Source organism: Arachis stenosperma, chromosome 9 (genome assembly GCF_014773155.1).
Source record: "Arachis stenosperma cultivar V10309 chromosome 9, arast.V10309.gnm1.PFL2, whole genome shotgun sequence".
In the NCBI taxonomy this organism is placed as follows: Eukaryota; Viridiplantae; Streptophyta; class Magnoliopsida; order Fabales; family Fabaceae; genus Arachis; species Arachis stenosperma.
The window spans coordinates 63,862,793-63,873,400 of NC_080385.1; the positions used below are offsets into that span (position 1 = coordinate 63,862,793).

General features: G+C 40.2%; 1 non-coding gene across 1 annotated transcript; it reads left to right on the plus strand.

The window, feature by feature from the left end:
- The first annotated feature begins 3,459 nt into the window (after nt 1–3,459).
- LOC130953480 (small nucleolar RNA R71) lies at nt 3,460–3,563 on the plus strand. The gene has a single exon (XR_009075650.1). It is a non-coding gene; the product is annotated as a small nucleolar RNA R71 (small nucleolar RNA).
- Nucleotides 3,564–10,608: the final 7,045 nt, after the last annotated feature.

Here is a 10,608-nt window from a genome sequence, read left to right on the forward strand (position 1 = left end):
GTGAAGGCTTGTCGGCTATTTTGTAGAGTTCATTGGAGATGACTTCATGAACTTCTACTTCCTCTCCAATCATGATGCTATGAATCATGATGGCTCGATCCACAGTAACTTCAGATCGGTTGCTTGTAGGGATGATGGATCTTTGGATGAACTCCAACCATCCTCTAGCTACAGGCTTGAGGTCCAGTCTTCTTAGTTGGACTGGTTTGCCTTTGGAGTCTATTCTCCATTGGGCGCCTTCCACACAAATGTCCATTAGGACTTGGTCCAACCTTTGATTAAAGTTGACCCTTCTTGTGTAGGGGCGTTCATCACCTTGCATCATGGGTAAGTGAAACGCCAACCTCACATTTTCCGGACTGAAATCTAAGTATTTCCCCCGAACCATTGTGAGATAGTTCTTTGGATTCGGGTTCATACTTTGATCATGGTTCCTAGTGATCCATGCATTAGCATAGAACTCTTGAACCATCAATATTCCAACTTGTTGCATGGGGTTGGTTATGACTTCCCAACCTCTTCTTTGGATTTCATGTCGGATTTCCGGATACTCATTCTTTTTTAGCTTGAAAGGGACCTCAGGGATCACCTTCTTCTTTGCCACAACATCATAGAAGTGGTCTTGGTGGCTTTTGGAGATGAATCTCTCCTTCTCCCATGACTCGGAGGTGGAAGCTTTTGTCTTCCCTTTCCCTTTTCTAGAGGATACTCCGGCCTTTGGTGCCATTGATGGTAATGGAAAAACAAAAAGCTTATGCTTTTACCACACCAAACTTAAAATTTTGCTCGTCCTCGAGCAAGAAAGAAAAGAAGAGTAGAAGAAGAAGAAGAGAATATGGTAGAGAGGGGGAGAAGTAGTTTCGGCTATGTGAGAGAAGAAGGGGTTTGTGTTGTGTGAAAATGAAGAAGAATGGGAGGGTATTTATAGGGAGAGGGAGGGTGGGAGTTCGGCCATTTTGGGTGGGAAGGGGGTGGGAAATTGAATTTGAATTTTATGAGGGTAGGTGGGGTTTATGGGGAAGAGTAGGTTGATGTGAATGGTGAATGGGGTAATTGGGAAGAGGACTTGAGGTGATTTGGTGAAGGTTTTTGGGAAGTGGGATATGGGGAAGAGTGAAATGAGATTTGGATTAGGAGAGTGTGATTAGGATTAAAAGGTAAGGTGGGAATATGGTAGGTGGGGATCCTGTGGGGTCCACAGATCCTGAGGTGAGGATCCTGTGGGGTCCACAGATCCTGAGGTGAAAACAAATACCATTCCTTCACCATATAGGCATGTAAAATGCCTTCATGCATCATTCTGGCGTTCAAACGCCCATTGATGCATGTTCTGGGCGTTCAACGCCCATGTAATGCATGTTTCTGGCGTTGAACGCCAGTTTCATGCTTGTTCCTGGCGTTCAGCGCCAGTTTGTCCTCTCTGTGCACCATCCTGGCGTTTAACGCCAGGTTGTTGCTTGTTTTGGGTGTTCAGCGCCAGAATGGTGCTCTGTTTTGGCGTTGAACGCCGGCCAGATGCACCTTACTGGCGTTGAACGCCAGTCTGCGCTGCCTCCAGGGTGAAAAATTTTTTTCTTCTGTTTTTGACTCTGTTTTTAATTTTTTTTTTTTGATTTTTTTTCATGACTCCTCATGATCATGTACCTAATAAAACACAAAAATAAACAAGAAACAAAATAAAATAAAATTAGATAAATAAAATTGGGTTGCCTCCCAACAAGCGCTTCTTTAATGTCAATAGCTTGACAGTGGCTCTCATGGAGCCACATGGTGATCAGGTCAATTTAGTGTGTAGTCCCAACACCAAACTTAGAGTTTGGATATGGGGTTTGAACACCAAACTTAGAGTTTGGTTGTGGCCTCACAACACCAAACTTAGAGTTTGACTGTGTGGGCTCTTCTTGACTCTGAACTGAGAGAAGCTCTTCATGCTTACTCTCTTTTGTCACAGAGGGATGGCCATGTGCCTGAAATACAAGGTAGTCCCCATTCAGTTGAAGGGCTAACTCACCTCTGTTGACATCTATCACAGCTCCTGCTGTGGCTAGGAAAGGTCTTCCTAGGATGATGCATTCATCATCTTCCTTCCTAGTGTCTATGATTATGAAATCAGTAGGGATGTAAAGGCCTTCAACCCTTACTAGCATGTCCTCCACTATTCCATAAGCTTGTCTTATGGACTTATCTGCCACTTGTAATGAGAACAAGGCAGGTTGTACCTCAATGATCCCCAGCTTCTCCATTACAGAGAGTGGCATAAGATTTATCCCTGACCCAAGATCACATAGAGCTTTTTCAAAGCTCATGGTGCCAATGGTGCAAGGTATTAAGAACTTGCCAGGATCTTGTTTCTTTTGAGGTAGAGTTCTCTGAATCCAAGTATCTAGTTCACTAATGAGCAAATGAGGTTCACTTTCCAAAGTCTCATTACCAAACAGCTTGGCATTCAGTTTCATGATAGCTCCTAAGTATTGAGCAACTTGCTCTCCAGTCACATCTTCATTCTCTTCAGAGGATGAATATTCTTCAGAGCTCATGAATGGCAGAAGGAGATTTAAAGGAATCTCTATGGTCTCTAGATGAGCCTCAGATTCCTCAGGATCCTTAATAGGAAACTCCTTCTTGCTTGAGGAACGTCCCAGGAGGTCTTCCTCACTAGGATTTTCGTCCTCCTCCTCCTTTGTGCATTCGGCCATATTGACTATGTCAATGGCCTTGCACTCTCCTTTTGGATTTTCTTCTGTATTGCTTGGGAGAACACTGGGAGGAGTTTCAATAACTTTCTTACTCAGCTGGCCCACTTGTGCCTCCAGATTTCTAATGGAGGATCTTGTTTCATTCATGAAACTGAAAGTGGCCTTTGACAGATCAGAAACTATATTGGCTAAATTAGAATTGTTTTGTTCAGAGTTCTCTGTCTGTTGCTGAGAAGATGATGGATATGGCTTACTATTGTTCAGCCTATTGCGTCCACCATTGTTAAAGCCTTGTTGAGGCTTTTGTTGATCCTTCCAGGAGAAATTTGGATGATTTCTCCATGATGAGTTATAGGTGTTTCCATAAGGTTCACCCATGTAATTAACCTCTGCCATGGCAGGGTTCTCAGGATCATAAGCTTCTTCAGAAGCTGCCTCTCTAATACTGTTGGATGCATGTTACAATCCATTCAGATTTTGAGAGATTATGTTGACCTGTTGAGTCAACATTTTGTTCTGAGCCAATATGGCATTCAGAGCATCAATTTCAAGAACTCCTTTCTTCTGAGGTACCCCATTATTCACGGAATTCCTCTCAGAGGTATACATGAACTGGTTGTTTGCAACCATGTCAATGAGTTCTTGAGCCTCTTCAGGCGTTTTCTTTAGGTGAATAGATCCACCTGCAGAATGGTCCAATGGCATTTTTGAAAATTCAGAGAGACCATAATAGAATATATCTAATAGGGTCCATTCTGAAAACATGTCAGAGGGACATCTTTTGGTCAACTGCTTATATCTTTCCCAAGCTTCATAGAGGGATTCACCATCTTTTTGTTTGAAGGTTTGAACATCCACTCTCAGCTTGCTCAGCTTTTGAGGAGGAAAGAATTTATCTAAGAAGGCAGTGACCAGCTTATCCCAGGAGTCCAGGCTATCCTTAGGTTGTGAATCCAACCATATTCTAGCTCTGTCTCTTACAGCAAAAGGGAAAAGCATGAGTCTGTAGATTTCAGGATCAACTCCATTCGTCTTTACAGTCTCACAGATCTGCAAGAACTCAGTTAGAAACTGGTAAGGATCTTCAGATGGAAGTCCATAAAACTTGCAGTTTTGTTGCATCAAGGCAACTAGCTGAGGTTTCAGCTCAAAGTTATTGGCTCCAATGGCAGGAATGGAGATGCTTCTTCCATCAAACTTGGACGTTGGCTTAGTGAAGTCACCAAGCATTCTCCTTGCATTATTATTATTATTTTCAGCTGCCATCTCTTTCTCTTGTTCGAAAATTTCTAGAAGGTTTCTTCTGGATTGTTGTAGTTTAGCTTCTCTTAATTTTCTCTTCAGAGTCCTTTCAGGTTCTGGATCTATTTCAACAAGAGTGCCTTTTTCCCTGTTCCTGCTCATATGAAAGAGAAGAGAACAAGAAAAGAAAGAGGAATCCTCTATGTCACAGTATAGAGATTCCTTTATGTTAGTAGAAAAAGAAGGGGTAGAAGAATGAAGAAGGATTCGGATTTTTGGATGAAGAGAGGTGAAGAGAAGTGTTAGTAATTAAATAATTAAATAGAAGAAGAGAAGAGAAGGGAATTTTCGAAATTAATTTTTGAAAAAGAGGTTAGAAATTTTCGAAAATTAGAGATAAAATGTAGTTAAAATTTAGACATGAAACAATTAATTAATTAAAAAGAATTTTTGAAAAAGAGAGAGACATTTTCGAAATTAGAAGAGGGAGAAGTAGTTAGGTAGTTTTGAAAAAGATAAGAAACAAACAAGAAGTTAGTTAGTTGATTGAAAAAGATTTGAAATCAAAATTGAAAAAGATAAGAAGATAGTAAGTTAGATAAGATATTTTGAAATCAAATTTTGAAAAAGATAAAATTTTAAAAAGGATAAGATAAAAAGATAAGATAAAAGTTTTAAGAAAAAGATATTTTGAAAAAGATTAAATTTTTAAAATGACTTAACCAACAAGAAACTACAAGATAAGATTCTAGAATTTAAAGATTGAACCTTTCTTAACAAGAAAGTAACAAACTTCAAATTTTTGAACCAATCACATTAATTGTTAGCTAATTTTCGAAAATTAGATATAAAATATAAGAAAAAGATTTTGAAAATAATTTGAAAAATATTTTTGAAATTTTCGAAAAATAGAGAAAAAAAATGAAAAAGATATGATTTTGAAAAAGATTTTGAAAAGATAAGATTTTTAAAATTGAAATTTTGACTTGACTTGTAAGAAATAACTAATTTTAAAAATTTTTGACCAAGTCAACCTAAAATTTCGAAAATTTGGAGGGAAATAAGGAAAAGATATTTTTTTGATTTTTGAATTTTTAATTATGAGAGAGAAAAACAATAAAAATACTCAATGCATGAAATTTTTAGATCAAAACAATGAATGCATGCAAGAATGCTATGAATGTCAAGATGAACACCAAGAACACTTTGAAGATCATGATGAACATCAAGAACATATTTTTGAAAAATTTTTGATGCAAAGAAAATATGCAAGACACCAAACTTAGAAATTTTTAATGCTTGGAAAATATGAATGCAAAGATGCACATGAAAAACAAGAAAAGACACAAAACAAGAAGTCATCAAGATCAAACAAGAAGACTTGTCAAGAACGGCTAATCACTGGTTGGTTCCCGCTCCTACTGGTTGGTTCCCGCTCCTACTGGAATAGAATCCCTTGATTCTTTTGCGTCTGTCACTAACGCCCAGCACTTGCAAGTTTGAAGCACGTCACAGTCATTCATTACCGGAATCCTACTCGGAATACCACAGACAAGGTTAGACTTTCCGGATTCCCAAGATCCTACTCGGAATACCACAGACAAGGTGAGACTTTCCGGATCCTCATAAATGCCGCCATCTATCTAGCTTATACCACGAAGATTCTGTTGGGGAATCTAAGAGATACACATTCAAGCTCTGTTGCATGTAGAACGGAAGTGGTTGTCAATCACGCGCGTTCATAAGTGAGAATGATAATGAGGGTTATCTGACTCATCACATTCTTCATGTTCTTGGGTACGAATGAATATCTTGGAATAAGAATAAAAGAGGAATTGAATAAAAGAAAATAGAATTGCATTGATACTTGAGGTACAGCAGAGCTCCACACCCTTAATCTATGGTGTGCAGAAACTCCACCGTTGAAAATACATAAGTGAAAGAGGTTCAGGCATGGCCGAATGGCCAGCCCTCTCCATGATCAAGTGACCGAATATTCAAAGAGATTAAACTGTCAAAAGATGTCTAATACAATAGATAAATGTCCTATATATACTAGACTAGCTACTAGGGTTTACATGAGTAAGTAATTGATGCATAAATCCACTTCCGGGGCCCACTTGGTGTGTGCTTGGGCTGAGCTTGATCTATCCACGAGCTGAGGCTTCTCTTGGAGTTGAACTTCGAGTTATGACGTGTTTTGGGCGTTCAACTCCGGATCATGACGTTTTTCTGGCGTTTAACTCTAGATAGCAACATGTACTTGGCGTTCAACGCCAAGTTACGTCGTCATTCTTCGAATAAAGTATGGACTATTATATATTGCTGGAAAGCCCTGGATGTCTACTTTCCAACGCCGTTAAGAGCGCGCCAATTGGAGTTCTGTAGCTCCAGAAAATCCATTTCGAGTGCAGGGAGGTCAGAATCCAACAACATCAGCAGTCCTTTTGTCAGCCTTTTTCAGAGTTTTGCTCAAATCCCTCAATTTCAGTCAGAATTTACCTGAAATCACAGAAAAACACACAAACTCATAGTAAAGTCCAGAAATGTGAATTTAACATAAAAACTTAGTGAAAACATCCCTAAAAGTAGCTTAAACTCACTAAAAACTACCTAAAAACAATGCCAAAAAGCGTATAAATTATCCGCTCATCACCTATATATACACTTTCTTCAAATGATCTTCAAGCCTTGAGTTGGGCCTTTGCTCTTGGTGAAATTGGGTTGAAAGAGGCATTGGTTGATTGCTCTTGGAGTTTGGAGAGGAACCAAAGTGAACCAATTGAACTGGGTTGGAGTTTTGCAAAAGCTGGAGTAAAAGTTTGAACTTTTGCTCCAACTTTTCATATCAGCTACCACAATTTGCTGATACCAACGTTGGTGCAAAAGTTAGGGGTCTAACTTTTGCTCCAACGTTGGCCCTTCCTAGTGCACCTATGGCGCCAACGTTAGCCCAAAAGTTAGGGGTCTAACGTTGGCGCAAACTTTTGCCCCTCCCCTTGTATTTTCATTGCCAACGTTAGCCCAAAAGTTAGGGGGCTAACGTTGGCGCAAACTTTTGGTGGCCAGGGAGGTTTTTCTCATGCCAACGTTAGCCCAAAAGTTAGGGGTCTAACGTTGGCACAAACTTTAGTAGCCCAGGGAGTGATTTTCAATTTCCAACGTTAGCCCAAAAGTTAGGGGTCTAACTTTGAGGCTAACTTTTCACCCAAAAGTTTGTGCAAAAGTTTGAGGGCTAACTTCAGGTCCAACTTTTTGCTTCCTGGTTTAATTTCACTTATTTCATTGTCCTCTCTTTGCTTCTAGTTATTCCTTCTTGCTTCAACCTTTCTTCAAGCTTTCTTCACCTATCATTAATCAACCAAACACATCAAAGCTATGCTCAAAATCATGAGATATTCATTCTATCCTAATATGCATCAAATATAGCATAAAACCTCATGAAATTGCATTAATTCATCTATGGTTAATTCAATCAAAGGAAGCATGAAAATCTACCCAAATTGGCTTGCTTAGACCTCAAGAAAGTGCATATTTCAAGTGAAAACAAAAGAAAAAGACTAGTGAAACTAGGCTAAGATGACTTGTCATCACATATGAGGTTAAGGTGTGCGACGATGGCGACGCGGACGCATGGGTGACGCGGCCGCGTGGTGCGCAATAAGGTCAGCCGACGCGGACGCATGGGTCATGCGATCGCATCACTTGATTTGTGCTAGTGGCGCTAGTGCAGCCTCGTATTCGCACAACTCTCTGTTTGAATTGCATTTTGCCAAAAATCTGGGTGATGCGGTCGCGTGGGTGACGCGATCGCGTGGATGACCATTTTCGAAAGACGACGCGGCCGCGTGGGGCACGCGTTCGTGTGGGAGGGCTTGGGCTTCTAGCACGAGTCCAGCCCAATTCCAGCACAACTTTCGGCCATGCACCTTCTTGATGTCGATTTTCATGTCACGCGGCCGCGTGGGTGACGCGGTCACGTGGGAGGCCAAAGTTCCACATGACGCGGTCGCGTGAGCGACGCGGTTGCGTGAGGTCAAATTATGCTAAAGGCGCGCCTCCAGCCACGCTTTCGCGTGACTCTCTGTTCAATTATTTTCTCCCCAACGCACTAGCGACGCTGACGCGTCAGCGACGCTACCGCGTCCCGTGCATATTTTTCCATTTTTTTTAATGCAATATGCAGATGCAAATGCAGTGCTTAATGTGAATGCTATGCATGATTCCAGGTTCAATAAAATAAAATAAATCTCAAAAATAAACAAAACTAAATAAAATTAAAATTGCAAAATGAACGATCATACCATGGTGGGTTGTCTCCCACCTAGCACTTTTAGTTATAGTCCTTAAGTTGGACATTTGATGAGTTTCCTGTTAGGGTGGCTTGTGCTTGTATTGATCCAGGAATCTCCACCAATGTTTGTACTTCCAATAGCCTCCGGGATCCCAAACTAGGCGCAGAAAGCCTTCAAGAAAGTTAAAGCAAGTGACAAGGCCCCAAGAGTGGTGATAGGTAGAATGGATTCCGGGGTCCCAGACCTTGCCTTTGCACCCGTCTTTTGGTAGAGCAATATTGTTCCATTCGGGTGGCAAGCAGTCTGAATTCTCACGTAAGCGGCCAAACAACTTCCTAGACCCATTCAGTTGAGCTTTACACCAACCTTTGCATTTAAACTTTGAGCTTCCAACCATGATGAACCTTGCAGGACAATTCTTACCACTGGCCATCTTCCTCTTATTCTTAATGTCACAAAGAGTTCTAAGTTGGCCATCCGTCTCAAGTAGCCCATATTCAAGTGGAATTAGAAAGCTAAGGGATATGAATTTTACCCACTTGAATGTTGTGAAGGATGATGGCAACTTAGGGGGAGGTATTTTTAATGAAATTACAAGCTCTACTCCCTTGTGCTCTTCTCTGATAACTACCACCTCTTTGCAAGCTTCTTCAATTTCAACCTCTTCCTTTTGGTAGCTTTCTTCCAATTCAATCTCCTCTTCATTGCTTACCAAGGGCATAGGAGGGTATGCTTCTTCTTCTTGAATCTCTATCTCTTGATCAACCTCCTCAAAATCTTTAGCTATGATATGCCTTGGAGGTTGTACACCCTCCTCAACATCAATTGCAACCGTCTTGGAAGGAGGCTCTATGTCTTGACTTTCCCATGGAGGTTCAGCATCTCCTAAGTCTTCAACCACTTCTTCCTCTGCAACTATTATGGCTTCCTCCACTTGTTCCAGTACAAAGCCATGTTCCTCATTGTCCTCCGGAGTTTCTAATGTCTCCTTCATGCTACGTTCTTCATTAGATTGTCCACATGAAGCCATGGGGGTTTCTTGAGTGTTCGAACATCGGGAAGCTAATATATTTACTAACTCGCCTAAGGAGGCCACAAAATTTAGCACACTCGTATTCATCCTTTCTTGCCTTTGAAGAATAACACGAAGTCTATCATCCATTGGAGGTTGGGGTGGATATGAGGATTCATTGGTTGGGAGAGAGGGTTCATAATAGGAAGGTGGTTCATCTTGATAATGATATGGAGATGGTGAATATTGAGGTGGTTGTGTGTATGGTTCATTTGGCTCATATGGTGGTTGGTATGGTGGATACGGGTTAGGGTCATATGGTGGTGTTTGGTTGTAGTTGGCTTGTGAGTGTGGTGGTCCAAAGTTGTGCTGAGGAGGAGGGGGTTCATAGGCATATGGTGGGTCTTGGTAGTCCAAAGAGTGCTCACCATAGCCATTGCCTTGATATGCATCACAAAATGGTTGTTGATAGTCCATTGGAGGTGGTTGTTGCCATGAGGGTTGATCAAATCCTTGTGGCTCCTCCCATCTTTGATTGTTCTAACCATGGTGCATGTTGTCATTATAATCTCCTCTTCCTGCAACATAATTATAACCAGACTCATAGCCAAAGTGGTAAGAGTTCATAGTAGTGAGAGATAATAAAAACAAAAACTAACGAAAAAGGAAATTTTTTTTTTTGAAAAACATTTACAATAACCAATAATAAGGCACACATTTGCAATTCCCCGGCAACGGCGCCATTTTGACGTTAGAATTTTTGCTAGTAAAGAATTTATAAAAATATTCGCGTTGTAGATATAGCTTCTAAATAACAGAAATCCCTTCGTACAAAATTTTTTATTTTGTCACAAGTAACAAACCCCTTTTAAAATTGATAACCGAGTATTTAAACCTCAGGTCGTCTTCTCAAGGAATTGCAGGGAGGTATGTTCTTATTATTGGTTATGCAAAAGTATGTTTGGGGTTTTGGATTAAGGTAAAAGGTATATTGAATGACACTTAAAATAAAATAATAACAACTGTAAAATAAACTCTTGGTAAGGTATGAGAACTGGAAGTCCTATCCTAGTTATCCTTATCAATTGTGATGAGAATTGGATTTTTCTCCCACTTTGTTAACCTCTAACTATGAAGGTAAGTCAAGTGAATGAATTAATTCGAATCCTCAAGTCCCAGTCTTTCCTTGGGAAAAGTCAGAGTTATTGGATCTCGAATCAATTCTTGAAGAATTCCAATTTTCAATCAACAATGAGTTTGATAACTCAAGAGTCACCAATTAATCAACCAAAGCCAAAAGGTAGAAAAATTTAAATTATTTATATCATAAATAAGAGAAATAAATCATAGATCTGAAAATATC